Here is a 14812-nt window from a genome sequence, read left to right on the forward strand (position 1 = left end):
TCAGAAAGACCAAGGTTCTCAAAGGCTCCACAGGATTGCCTGAGCGCAGCCTCTTCTGCTGGCCTCTGTCCTCTTCAGGTTCACCGAGATTTGGTTCCTTTAGTTGGTCCCACTGAATCTATGACAAGCTTTGTACATATTTCAGCTGGAGGAAACGCTCTCCCGTAGTCCATACCCTCTTTGCTCTTGGTCATACCTAAGCTCTAATTGAACCCGTCTCTGATTTTCCTCCTTTGCATCTGTTTTTCCACCACATGTGACCTAGATTCTGCTCTCTATTATACAGGGGCCAGCATGTGGCAGAGGTTCATGTTGGAATGTCTCTGAGTGCTAAGCGAAGAAATGCTGGTACCGTGTTGTCTAAATCTGTTTTCTGTTACTATGGCAAAATACCTGAGCATTCGCCCTTGGCACCCCCAAAGCCAAGGCACTGGGAAGATATTGGTTGTACTATTAAGGCAACTCCACGTAGTTAAAAGGGAGGTTTATTTTGTGGGGTAACTTACAAGTAAAGGGATAGGTTACAGGGTCCGGGAAAGGTGTAGCGCAGTCCGGCGGTGTTCTCTGGAGAACTCTGCTCAGTCTACCTCCAGCGTCCAGGGTCCAGGAACCAAGAGAGCTGGCACATCTGGATCTCAGGTCTTAAGGGCTCCTGTCTTGGCCCCGCCTTGTAGGGGCTTAGTTACCAAAGCCTCAATGGAGGTTGGAACTTCCAGATCAAAGCTGGAATGGCTACCCACTACAGGAAGATATGAAGACCTTGGTGAGAGCATTGTGCCTGTCAGTTCATGATAGAAGCAGGTAATGGCAGGCAAGGGAAAAGGAGGTTGAACTCTGTAGATAGCCAACCTATGTCCCTAAGAAAGGCGTTAATGCACTCCTGAAGGCTCTGGCCGCATGACCCAAATACCTCCTCCCAGACCCTGGCTTTCCACTCTGCCTCACTGACAGTCCAAGTTCAACATGAGTTCAGGAGGGAACAAGGTATACGCAAGCCACAGCACATGAACGTCCTCAATATCCACCCTCACCACCCTCTGTTTTCAGCTACCTGTTGGAAAAGTGGGTGATCGAGGAGTAAATGGTTATCTATTCTCCTTGAATATCCACTTACTCATCCATAAAATAGGGAGGCACAGGCACCACCTTCAATGACAGCAGTGTGTTGGGTTAAAATGTGAAGATGGTTTATATCTAACAAGTGCTCAAAACCCAGAAGAAGCCAGGACTAGTTACTGCTTACCAGCCAAAATTAACATTCTCCTATTTGCACTCTTCTGGGGCAGTCAGGCCAGAGCACCAGGCCACGGTGTGGACAGCCAGCGAGTGGGATCTGCTGATAGGGGCCTCAGGCCTAGGGCCAGGCAGAAGACAGCAAGGATCAAGAGGTCTTGGACTTTCTGGGGCTGTTTCCCGTTTCTTCGGCTTCTCCTCTCCTGATCCCACCACTGAAGTTTGGAGTCAATGACTTGTTTCGCATTTGCAGGCTCAGGGACCACAGGCATCCCGCAAAGACAAACCACACCTTGATTCCAATGCAAATGTGGACTTGGGAGTTGGTGCTGAAATGACTCAGACTTTTGGGTCTGATAGGGAGGGATGAGTATGTTTGCTATGACTTAGATGTGGTCCACTTCCTCCAAAACTCATATGGAAATGTAGTTACTGAGGTGACAGTACGGAGCGTTGGTGAGCCCGGAAGAGGAATCTTATCATGAGGACTTCGCCCATCTGAAGGGACGCCCCGTTGCTCTTGCAGGAGGTAGTCCGCATGGATGGCAAGAACAGGTGGATGAGAGGGAGCTCAGTGTCCTCTGGTTCCTCCGGCTCTGCCACCGCAGACCCCCCCACTCTTCCGTCGCGGTCTGAGGCAGTAGGAGGCTGAGCGGAAGCGGAACTTCACCAGCACCTTGCTTTTAGACTTCCCAGCCCCTAGAGCTGTGGACTAAACAAGCTTTTATTTTTTATAAATTATTCAGTCTCAGGTAATCTGGGGTTGTCACAGAAAACGGATTATAACACTGGTCTTCTATACATTGCCTGCTCTGTCAGAGTTTTATTAACCTCTCATGAGCCTACACATACCTGAGATCTCAACTGAAGACTTGTCTCCATTGGATGGGCCTGTAGGCATGTCTGAGCTGCATTTTCTTAACTAATGACTGACATGAGAGGGTCCAGCCCACCATGGGTGGTACAGTTAGTTCCCAGGCAGCTAGCTAAGAAAGTAGATGAGTAAGCCAATAAGCATTGCATCTCCATGGGGTCTGCTACAGTTCCTGCCTCCAGGTTCCAGGTTTCTGCTTTGAGTTCCTACCCTAACTTCTTTGAGTGGTTGACTGTGATATGGAAGTGTAAGCCAAATAAAACCTGTCCTCCCCAAGTTGTGTTTGGTTAAAAGTTTTATCAAGGCCATAGAAAACAAACATAAGATACATTGCTTGTTCCCTAAATGACATAGATTGATTTCCCTCTCTCCCTCCCTCCAAACACTTACAAAATATTACCACTGCTTCCCAAAAGAAAACTAAAAAATGAAACCAACCTGACATCTGGGCCAGGCTTCTTCCATGCTTGTGGGTAGCTAATAACTCTGCAAAGTGGTCTTCATTTAACTCCTTGATTTGGGGTGGAGCTTAAATTGGCACTTATTTTGAATTGAGAGACAGGAATCTTTCTAGAAGTGCTCCGAGAATCCTGAGGATGTGGACCATCGGTCCATGTAGACTCTTGGCAGGACATCACTTTGTGTGGTTCACAACCATCTTTAGATTCCAACAAAATTCAAATAATCACAGTACAAAAACAAAGAATATGGGAGGCTTGCTTGCTGCCCAGATAAAAATCTTACTCAGCTTTCTGATGACATGTGTTGAAATCTTCATCCTCTCATCAGGTTTGCAATTGCTCCAGCACAACATGGGGCCGGGTTCGGTCCCTCTGGAGACTTAGATAAACACTCCAGTTCCTTGGGTGAACAATTCGCCAAATCGCAAATTGCTTTGCTTCCTACTAGATGGTTTCCAGCCGCCTGCATGTTCTGCCTCCCACCTCCTGGCCTGCAGCTGGAGTGTCCACTCTGAGCCTCACCCTTGGCCGCTCTCCCAAGAAGACGAAAGCTGACAATGGAATTTGAATGAAAAATCACTAGAGATGAGCCAGGCGTGTTAGCTCATGCTGGTAATCATGGCACGTGGAAGACCGAGGTCTGGGAGAACACGGTGAGTTTGAGGCCAGTCTGCGTTTATATGGAAGACGCTGTCTCAAAAAAAAAATCATTAAAAATGGAAAATAAGACTAGAAGGTACATAATAAGAGCCTGCTAAGTACTTCAAAAGATGAATGGGTGAGGGAATAAAAGACTGAATCAATTTTCACTCCACAAACTAGCCATTTTACTAATAGTTTAGAAACCGATAGGGAGGGTTTTCAAAGAGTTGGCAGGTTCAGGGTCCAGATCCTGATCTCTGAGACTTTGGCTTCTGCTAACAAACTCTTCAGGGAGTTTCTTAGGTTAATGAAGATTGGACAGAAGTTTCACTGCAGGCACCTGTGCCTGAGGAATTCTGAACAAAAGCCCACCAGTCAAGGAGCTTTGCCACCAACATTAATGCCAAGTGGCTCCTTTAGGGCTCAGTGGCTTGGAGGAAAGATTAACAAATTCTCACTTTGGTTTGTGGGCTGCACTAAAATAAGAACAGCCTGGAAGTGTTAAAGGACTCAGAAAAGCAAGGACCTGAAACATGCTTCTTCTGCTCTCTGATGAAAGAGAACTAGTGACCATGATTACTCAGAGGAAGGTGCATCAGTACAGGGCTGGCTTAGCAGTAATGTCCCTGAACATGCCTGGGAGCTTCATTTCATGCAGACTGTAAGCAGCAGGAGGTAGAGGTGCAGATGGGAAGTGGGAAGGGGAAGGTCGGGTAGCCCAAGAGTCATCGGATCTCAGAAACAAGACACCAAACAGAAAAAACAGAAGTGCGTTCCTTGACAATTATTTCCCCTTTGAAAACACCAAGTGTGAGCTATAGACCACATGTGGAGGCCCACACAATATTGAGTGGAGTTGGGAAGGTTGGAGCGTGGTTCCATAAGGAATATTCCATGTCTGCCAAAATAACATTAATGTTACTCAGTGAAACTGCATCGGGAAGGGTTGGGATGTACTCAGTCAGTAGAGTGCTTGCCTTGGACGGTACAAAACGCTGGTGGGAAGTAGAGGCAATGGTGTGTGTGTGTGTGTGTGTGTGTGTGTGTGTGTGTGTGTATGTATGTGTGCCAGAAGTTCAAGGTGATCCCTAGCTGTGTAGAGAACTGGAAACAAGTCTGGGTTGCATGATTTTGGGATGTCTCAGAACAACAACAAAACGAAACAAAAACCAAACCAAAGAAACGAAAAACTGCCTGAGGTTCCAACAATTTGTCTATACGACTCTGATGAACCAGACTGCCTCCATCGTAGGTAAAGACAAACTAGATCCATTCCTGTTTATGACTGACTCTGTTTCTCGAGGATTGGACTATGCCCACCCTGTAACCTTAACTACACATGGTTTGGTACTGCGTGGAAATGGCAACCATGTCTTTGCTTCAAAAAGTTATAACTACCTTGCAACCCTACGTTTGTTTCAAAGGTTGTTGTGACTACCTGTTGTTATGACTACCTTGTAATCACCTTGCAGTCATGTCTTGCAACTGTGGCTTCCTCCTCCTGGATGACTGCACCCTGACCCAGCTCACCTACAAAGTCCTCCCACTAGCTAACCACCCCCCCCCCCCGGGGGGGGGGAATGCACATCATAAAGCACAACAGTTCCAGGCTGTTTGTGTAGTGGGTGCTGGCCCAGCACAGTGAGCACAGTCCACTGGCTCCCAGCATTTCTATTAGCGCGTCTCTGTGTCTGTCCTTTATTCTTTCCATGCCCCAGTCAGGTTTTCAGGGTCAAGCTGGGCAGGACTCGGTGGACACCAGTGTGAAGATAAACAAGCATTTTGATATGCAAAGCATAAGGCTGTTCTGTGGCCTAAAGGCCAGTGAGGGTGGAATAGGCTAATTGCGGTGCTTATGAAGTGGGCTCTATTTATTTGTCAGATGGCTTTTTCCGATAGACCCAAGAGAACTATGCTTTATCTCCACATGACCTTTCTGTACTTTATCTCCTACATGACTGACAGATAAGAGCCACTCATTAAGTGTTTTTGAGTGAATCAATAAAATAATGATAAAAAGAAGTAGGGTGGAGTGAGGTTGAGTCCAGCCAGAGTGAGACTAGCCTGCATAATGATCTAATTGCCTTGAAATCCATCAGAGGCTTTATGGACGCCTGCCAAGAAGCAATAGCTCTCAGAGCTAAGAGTTCACAAGCAGCAAGACTCCTACACCTGCAGGTCCTTAAACACAATGCGGTAGCGCTTGATTTTGTACATGGAATCCACGGAAGGGTGGTTGGTAGCTCTCTGCTTTTCATTTACTTTGCTCCATGAAAAAACAAGTTGGTATGCTTTTAAGAATAAATTAAAGAATCCAAACTATTAGTTGCTCCTTCATGGTGATTCTAATATATATATTAGAATGCCAAAGAGAAAACCCTAAGCTTCACCATGAAGGCATGGTGAGGCAGGCCTTTAATCCTAGAGCTGAGGCAGAGGCAGAGGCAGAGGCAGGGGCAGGGGCAGGGGCAGGGGCAGGGGCAGAGAGGCAGAGAGGCAGAGAGGCAGAGAGGCAGAGAGGCAGAGAGGCAGAGAGGCAGAGAGGCAGAGGCAGAGGCAGAGGCAGAGGCAGAGGCAGAGGCAGAGGCAGAGGCAGACTGAGCTCCACCAGTGCCAGGCTACCCTGGTCTACACAATGAATTACACATTAGTAATAGTGAGTAATTAGTAATAGTCTGCATAGTGAGACCTCATTTTAAAAAGTCCCTGCTTGCCTTCCACATATTCTTTCTTCCCAGAATCATATGTGGCAGCTGCTGGCCTCACTGACAGGTTCAGAAGCTGGTGTTTAATCTGAGCCAAGGTGATTCCATCACCCCATTTCCATGTCCACAGAGATAAGCATAGGCGAGTCAGAGATAAGACACGAGTGCACCTCCCTGGGACTGTCTTGAGGGCCTCAGACCTCTGGGTACACAGATGTGACCTGGCCGGATAGCCACATCACCCACGGGGCAGGGGAGATAGACACCAAATGTAAAGATACCGAGCCAGGAAACGGCTTAGTGAGCGTGCATGTGTCCCTTCCTGTGGGTGTGTGGAACCTGTCTCCCAGCCCAGCTCGAATGGGATTTGTTATCTGCAACCAGAATAATCCCAGTTCATCCGTGTTGATGCTGAGACTCAGCACTTCCAGGTAAGGTCATTGCTTTTCTGGTCTAAAAGATGGTTTTATCACATTCACATGAGTTATCATTGTCTTCACGCAATCACCAGCATCCAGCTGCCGAGGCAAGTGGCTTCCTATGCAATTAAACTGCTTTTGATACCAAACACAAGCAGCTTGTTTTCTAAATGCAGGTTTATTTGTTTGTTTGCCATGAAAGATGCAGCTTTATTACTCATTCGCAGCAGTCTTTTATTTTGATGGTTTAGAAATTCACTTGGAAGCTTTCAGAGGTCTCTGTCTGCTTTAACATACTTCTAGACCGTGTCAATCAAATCACAGTCCTTTAAAGAAAATATTTTGTCCTCCCCCCACCTCTGCATCTGGTTCTGTCTCATGTCAGCCAAAAAGACAAAGAAAAAGTCAAAGTGGTAAAATAAATGATACCCAGGTGAAGGACATGAAGCTTTTTAGAAAACTTTGCAAAGTTGATCTGTACAGTCAACCTCTGAAGCTGTCAGAAAAGCTATTTCTGTCCCAATCTGGATAATGAAAATATTCTTTCCATCACAAGGATGGTGGTTTTCAGCTTTTCATTGGTCAGCCAGTGCTGAGTACATAATTCAGGAGACCATGCTGTCTTCGTTTGGTTTTCTATTGTTGTGGTAAAACACCACACCGTGACCAAAAGCAACCCAAGAAAGGAAAAGGTTTATTTTTATCTTGTCTGTCCAGTCCATCACCCAAGAAGTCAGGCAGAAGTTCAAGGCAGGAACCGGGGTCGTGGGGTGGGTTGGGGGGTGGGGGGTCAGTGGGGGGATTGAAGCTGAGACCACAGAGACGCAGCAGTAGACATGCCGCTTCCTGCTTGCTTCCGGGCTCTCATTCACCTACCTTTTTGTACAGCCCGGGCCCACCTGCCTAGGAAATGGCACCACCCACAGTAGGCTGGGCCTTCCTACATCAACCAGCCACCAAGACAATGCCCCACAGACGTGCCCACAGGCCCATATGATGGAGGCAGTTCTGTAATTGAGGTTCCCTCTTCCCAACCCTCTTTTAGGTTTGTGTCAAGTTGACAGCTGAAGTTAACTATGACACATGTCCTAGTATCGTACTCACAAAACCAATCAAGATCTAGTGTCTGGGAAGCTGAAGATCTGATGTCTATGGCATTTTGAAGAGCATGTGATTTGGGGCTTAGAACACTTAGAAAACCAAGAATATGCTGCTTTGAGCTTCAAATTTAGAGCAGAGTGAGACCTCAAAATATGCTACCTGAAATATGTTTCTTTGGCATATTCCTACGGGGCATTGTAGACCTCTACAGACACAGTCAACACAGAAGGAATCTTGTTTTGTTAAAGAAGTTTCCATCTATACAGGAAAGTTGCTTAGTGACTTTAGTTGGAGCCTACCTCGGATTCCTAGTGGCTTTACCCAGCAGGACTGCATAAGAGGATGATTGGACCATGGGCCTGAGTACCAGGTGTTTGGAAGGGTCTACACTTGGTTGTAGCAAGGGGAGGTCTTTTTGCATCGCCCCTTGGCATTGTTATAAAAAGCCCTTTTGAATAAAGTTCTGGGCTGGTGAGATTTTACCCAGGCCCTCCCGAGGCTATCCTGTGCTTCTGTCTTTCCTCTCATCATCTAGGTCTCTCTTCCCACTTCTCCCTGCTCAAGAGTACCCTGGTTGTAAAAGTGGGGGCTGGTCCCCCACAAGTGACAGGGGCCATGTAGAGACCAGTGGCAGATACCAGTGGCTCCCTTCCCACCTGGGATCTTGCTTTCTGTCCAGGAAAGACCTTGTCACCGGAAGAAGAGAGGAGACCGACGCCTGTTCAGACAGGGATGACCACAGGTGGCTGTTGCCCAGGAAACTTCACTGCTTGACAAGACAACCTTTATTTCTTGCTCTGCACCCCTGCTGCGCCTCCACCGCTTGCCCAGTCCCTCTCCCTATATACCCAGGCCCATCCCTTCCTTCAGCTCTGTAGAGGGTTCCCACATCTTACCCTTCCTTTGAGTCTCTTATCTTGCATAAAGGTGGGAACTTCTAGAAGATATTCTGTCTCTAGAATCCTCTCCTAAATATCTTCAAGCAGGAAGAGATTACACTTGACACCACTTGTAAAATCCAGACAAACTCTCTGGCTATGTCCATTCTCTGGCCTCATTCATCGCCCCTAAAATAATTCACTCATTATTTAAAGTGGCCTGTACCCCCCACTAGCCCTCTCCCTTACCAAGAGGACAGCATAAAGGAGTTTAGTAGAGCTTTGAAAAGCTTCCACATCTTTCTTGGCGGTTTGGTACTTGTTTTCCTGTGATGGCTTCATGTACAAGCTGAGTTTATATTTCTTTGTGTTTTGTGTTCGGTTTGTTTCCTCATTAGTTTCTAGAGATTGAACACATGCTAGGAAAACTCTCCACCACTGAGCTGGGACCCTGGCCTTTCTACTTTTTGTATGAGTCATGGATGGTCTCACTAAGTTGCCCCTGCTGACCTTGAGATCATTATGTAGCCCAGTCTAGGTTTGAACATTTTTTTTTCCCAGCAAGGAAGAAGTTTCCTGGTCACTTTGAGGTCTATTTCTCTGTGTCCTGCCCCCAGTGTGTGTGGTGTGTTTAACAATAGAGTCTTACCCTGTGGTTATGGTAGGTAACTGTGTTGGTTGGTTTTGTCGACTTGACACAAACCAACAGTTATCAAGGATAAGAAACATCAAGTGAGAAAATGCCCCCATCAGATAACTCATAGGCCTCATTGGATTAGGTGTGGCCTTGTTGGAGGAATCGTGTCACTGTGGGGCTTGGTTCAGTTGTCTCTGTAGGACTCCCCATCATGATCTTAATGTCCCTTGCTGAATCCCTCTTCCCTCTCTTCAACTGGACTCCTGGGGCTCAGCTGTGGATTCTGTCAGTTACTGGATGAAGGCTCTATGATGACAGTTAGGGTATTCACCAATCTGATTACTGGGGTAAGCCAGCTCAGGCCCCCTCTCCACTGTAGCTAGTGGTCTAAGCTGGGGTCATCCTTGTAGATTCCTGGGAACTTCCCTACCACCAGGTTCCTCCCTATCCCCATGATGTTTCCCTCTATCATGGTATTTCTTTCATTGCTCTCCCACTCTATCCCTGTTCCAGCTCGACCATCCCATTCCCTTATGTTCTCACCCCCCATCCCCTACCCTCTATTGCGCCCCTCAACCTGCAGTTCACTCATGGAGAGCTCATCTATTTTCCCTTCCCAGGGCGATCTGTGTGTCCCTTGTGGAGTCCCCCATGTTAGTGGCAGTAGGATCAGGATTCATCCTTGGTGCATGAACTGGCTTTTCGGAGCCCATTACCTATGGTGGGACACCTTGCACAGCCTTGATACAGGGGGAGGGGCTTGGACCTGCCTCAACTGAATGTACCCATGGGAGGCCTTACCTTTTCAGAGGTGGGAATGGGGAGTGGTTGGGGTGGGAAGGCTGGGGGGGGCAGGAAGAGGGAAGAGAGGGGGATCTGTGGTTGATAGGTAAAATGAATAAAACATTTCTTAAAAAAGAAAAAAATAAAAAGAGTTGCTGTGGACGTGGCATCTCTTCACAGCAAAAGAAACTCTAACAAAGATACACCCCGCCAGGAAAAATATTGAGTGAGAAAAACTAGAAATATATTTTAGGATATGAACATGAAGGGCTTGCCAACCGTCAGATGGAAGAGGGTAGCAGTTTACCAGGGGCTTCATGGAGGGGTGCAAGGAGTGTGTCGTGGAGACATGACGTGAACACCCCAACAAAGGTTCACATCTTGGAAGTCCATTGTTGAGCAGTGAGTATAAATCATGGAAGTTCTGACTTGATTACTAATAATCCTACTAATTTCTTGATAGAGCCATAACATTATGGGACATTGATGCTTCAATTTGCTGCCTCTACCAGAAAATACCACCACTGACACACACACACACACACACACACACACACACACACACACACACACACACACACCAGGAAACAGGTTGGTAGAGGAATCAGGTTCTTTTTTTATAATTTAAATTTCACTTATTTTTATTCCACACGAGGGTCTGATAAGTATGTGTGTGAGGACATGTGTGCCGCAGATATGTGCGAAGGTCAGAGGGCCACTTTCAGGAGTCCAGTAATTGTTTTTCTTTTTCCGCTGTCTGATCTGGATATCAAACACGGACTGTTAGTTGTGTGGCAAGTGGTTTGTCCCACTGAACCTTACTGCCAGCCCGGGGAACCAGTTTTTACTCAGGTCTGTGCTGGGGAAATGGGGTAGACTCTCTTTCCTCAAAGAAAAATTATTCCACATTTTCCAAACAGGAAGCACCTAAGGGGTTATATGGAGCGATGGGTGGAACATTCCTGCTCACTCTACTCTAGGCAGAATCACTGGACCTCAGCATCATTCACATCTTATATTTTCTCACAGTACTTTTATTGGTTGCTATTCATATACATCTTAAAGTACTGGGTTTCACAAAGAGAATTTGTTTCCAGCATACCATGTCCTTTGCCCACAGTCTCCATCTTTTAGTCTCTCTGTTTAGAGACTCTGAGGGGAAAACACTTCAGATCTAGGCACAGGCGAGGACTTTCTGAAAAGGATTCCAACAGCCCAGCAAACAATGCCAAGAATTGACACATGGGACTACACGGAGCTAAAAAGCTGCTGCACAGTAAAGGAAATGACGACGTGTAGAGGCAGTGCACAGGATGGGGAAACATTGGCTAGCTCTACATTTGACAGGATTAATGTCTGCATAATATCTCCATAAAAGTAAAGCATATTAAACACCAAGAAGTCAAACAACCCAACCAACAAATGAGCCAGTGAAACCAACAGACGGTTCTCAAACATGAAATACAGAGGATCGGGCAACATCAAATACATTCATAGTCATTAGGGAAATATAAAAAAAAACCACAGTAGGACCCCATCTTATCTTATTCAGAGGGCTATCATTAGGAAAACAGCAACAGATGCTGGTGAGGATGCAGGGGAAAAGGAAATCCTTTGATGCAGATGTAGATTGGTCCAGTCACTATGGAAATCAGTATGGATGTTCTTCAAAAGACCAAAACCGGAACTACCGTATGACCCAGCTGCACCACCCCTAGGTGTATGGCTAGCTCCAGAGCACTGTCAACACACTGAGAGGAACCCACACAGCCATGTTTGCTGCTGCCCTACTCACAACCGCCACGTCAGGGACTCAGCCCAGGCATCTGTCAGTAGATGAGTGAGTGCAAAAAGAAAATTAGGTCCTAGGGAGAGGTGCAGTTCAAGAGAGGCAGAGTCCGATTATCCTTTAAGCAGAAAGTTTATTAAAGCTGACAGCATGGAAGGGTCTGAAATAAGGCTTCGCGGGCCTAAGGAAAACAAGGCTGCTCATCTAAGATCCCTTATGGGGAAGGAGGGCTGGAGGGGGGATGTGCCAAGAAAAAGTGGTTCCACAGTTGGCTGACATTACCAAATTAGGCTAAGAGGCACTGTGTTCTTTTCGGTTTAGGTTGGGCAGGTGTTTGAAAGTCCCAAGGACATTTATGGATAGGGGTAGTATGAAAAAGTCTGCAGAACGACGGACTTAGTGAAACACGACTTGTGTAACATGACAGTGGTCAGCCTGCTTCTAGGCCTGGGCAGCCAGGGGACCGGGTGTGTTCCTAAGCCTGCCTGCGAGCCTCTCCATTCAGTGTTGTGCTACCTGGAAGACCTGTTTCCAGGAGGGACAGGTCCTTACTTGTGTGACATGTTTGTGCAAGGGAAAAAGAGGGACAATTTTATAGGAAAAATCTTACAGATGGGAGGTAACCTAAGGGGTTATGGAGTGTCAAGATCATTCTGGCTACTTCTTCCTGAACTGGGGTGTCACTTGATTAAGAACCCCTCTCCACCTTCCCGTCACCCCCGGTTTTATAGCAGATAGTCAGGTGTCACCTTTGGGGTGGAGGTTGGTAGGTGAATTTACCCACCAGGAGGACGTTGTCCACATGAGTCTGTGCGGCATCCTGGACAGTAGCAGGGATAAGTCAGAGTAGTGGGTGGTCTAGAGTGAGACCTTGTAAGAATCACAATGGCTGTAGCACCATGCATCAAGGCCTCCCACGCCATTATGGATGCTTTTTCTGGAACCACAAGGCAAAATAAACTCTTTGTTCCATACTCTGATCCTGGTCATGGTATCTTATCACAGTTACAGAAAGTAATTCTCGCAGGGAGGGAGAAGGCAGAGGCCCTTTACCTTTGATGGATTTTGTCTTTCCCTTTGAAATCCTCAAGCTTGAACCCCTGCATTCTGTTAACACACTAATTTTGCAAGTGAAAAATTGATCCTCAAAAGGGAGGAGGAGGTGTCACAAGTGTTTTTATTATACTTTAGAGTGCCATGTGCAGAGGATAGGTTGTCACAGCGTAGATGAAGGAAGGACTGTGAATTGGTGGACATCATTAACCATGAAGGTCGAAACTTATCAGAGAACGATAGGTCAGTTTCCTCCTGGTAAGACACCATTATTTTTCATAAATGTATTTTCAGTTTTCATCTACTCTGTTACAATAACCCAACGTTATTGGGAGGTAGAACCTGATTGGTGGAGGTAGGACACTAAGGAAGTGACCTGGAAAGGTCTGCCATGTTCCTGTCCCTCCCACTTTCTGAATACTGTGTCAGTGGTCAGCACCTTGTCCATCACATAGTCTTACAGCCCTGAAGGCCTCATCACAGGCCCACATAATGGAACTAACTGACTATGGCCCGAAACTGTAGTAGACGCTTAAACACGCTTTTGTGAAGAAGCACCGACTGCTCACATGGCTCCACAAAGTAACTGAATACGGGCTAAGAGCCCGACATGGCTGTCCTTGTTTTCCATCTGGCTCCTTGCCTCCCTGTCACTGGCTTCCTGCTTCATGCTAGCATGTTCACTCAAGCAGTGCACATCCAGAAACCAGTGATTCCTAACCTAGCCCATCACCTGTCAAATTTAAAGGCACAAGGTAAGACCCAATGAGGCATCTAATGGTCAAGGTCTCATAATGTCCTATCCCAAGTCCCCCAACAGTACCCCAAGCTCTCCAGGCACTGTCACAAACTTGTACTTACCCTGGATTTCAGGATCAGCTACCTCTCTCAGGACAGACCACTACTGGATGAAATCAGTCATCAGTGAGACTGTATCCCAGAGCATAAGATCGTCTCCCAAGAATCACTTTGCATCTGAAAGCATTAATTGTTCCTTTGGACTATCTGGTAGAACCCAAACTCAGACAATGATCAACTGGACCACATTCTGACTAGCCCCGCCTGACTCTGCATACTTCTCATCCCTGGTCCCAATTCTTGCTCGTTTTAAGCCCAGAGCTCAGGCCAGTATCCTGAAGAAGGACTCGGGGTACCTGGAGCCTTTGTCTGGCCCTTCTCCCAGTGCACATGGACCAGCGCACCCCCTTTTCTGTTTTTCAAAATTGCTTCGCTCTTTAATTGGCGTACGAGGGATGAGTGGCCAAGCATAGCCTGGGATTTTGCCTTAAAAATCTGGTTACAAAAACTCTTAAAACCGTGAAATAAATCTCTGTCTTTTAAGACATTCTCTCTGGTTTTGTCACAGTGAAGAGAGCTGGCCAACACACAGAATGTGAAAGTTTAGACTTCCAGAGTGTCTTCCTCAGGACCCAGCCATGCGATGACACAGCACGGTGGAATCTGGGGTTCAGATTTATAACAGAGGGGAACAACTCCAGCTTCCCCCACCCTCCCAGGTTGTGTTTTTTTTTTTAACGAAACTACAATACAAATTTAACAATTGACAAAAGACAGATTAACAGAAGGAAACAATTTAGAAGGGAAATGAGGCAAAAATCTGTGTCAAGTCAGAGTTCAGAGAGAAAAACAAGCAGAAAACCAAATGCCCTGCTAATGAATGTCTTGGAAAACTTTAAAGATTAAGCAACAGCTAATGAAATGTGTGAAAAAGAAAACAGTACAAACGTGGACAAGGGTAAACTCAACCCAGAGGTGAATCATTATCCCATGCTGTATAAAGTATACTGGGAATGGAAATGTTCACTTATTCTGGGGCTTTTTGCAGCCAGGTATGGCTTATGGGAGTCAGGGGCCACATGGCTGGGCCAGAGCCTGTTAGGACCGAGGAGCTGGCTTCTGTTTCAAGTACAATAGGCCAGAGGACAGTTCTGCGCCCCCTTCGACCTGAACCAACCGTGCCAAGATGGCTGGGGGTGGGGAGATGCACAGCCACCGAGATCGCACCACAGGATGAGGTTGGATGGTTCTTGTGAGGTAACTGTGGACTATGGAAAGTTAGATGGAACAGTGTCCCCCATCCATGGTGCTGTATTCAACATTGCTCTTTGGGTGGAATAACTGATACAAATAATGATATGTTTTCTTACTGGGTAGGGCCTTGCTAATATGCATTTATTACTATCCCTTTAGCTACCCAAGACAAATTGGCACTGACT

The 14812-nt window shown here is 46.5% G+C and overlaps 1 long non-coding RNA gene across 1 annotated transcript in view; it reads left to right on the plus strand.

Annotated features, from left to right (window-relative positions):
* Positions 1-3157, plus strand: part of LOC143273939 (uncharacterized) — a 44036-nt gene extending 40879 nt beyond the window's left edge. Inside the window, exon 2 of the long non-coding RNA XR_013052276.1 lies at positions 3017-3157. This is a non-coding gene — a long non-coding RNA (uncharacterized LOC143273939). The remainder of the gene's footprint in view (positions 1-3016) is intronic.
* The last annotated feature ends 11655 nt before the right edge of the window (positions 3158-14812 follow it).

This window comes from Peromyscus maniculatus, chromosome 6 (assembly GCF_049852395.1).
Source record: "Peromyscus maniculatus bairdii isolate BWxNUB_F1_BW_parent chromosome 6, HU_Pman_BW_mat_3.1, whole genome shotgun sequence".
Lineage (NCBI taxonomy): Eukaryota > Metazoa > Chordata > Mammalia > Rodentia > Cricetidae > Peromyscus > Peromyscus maniculatus.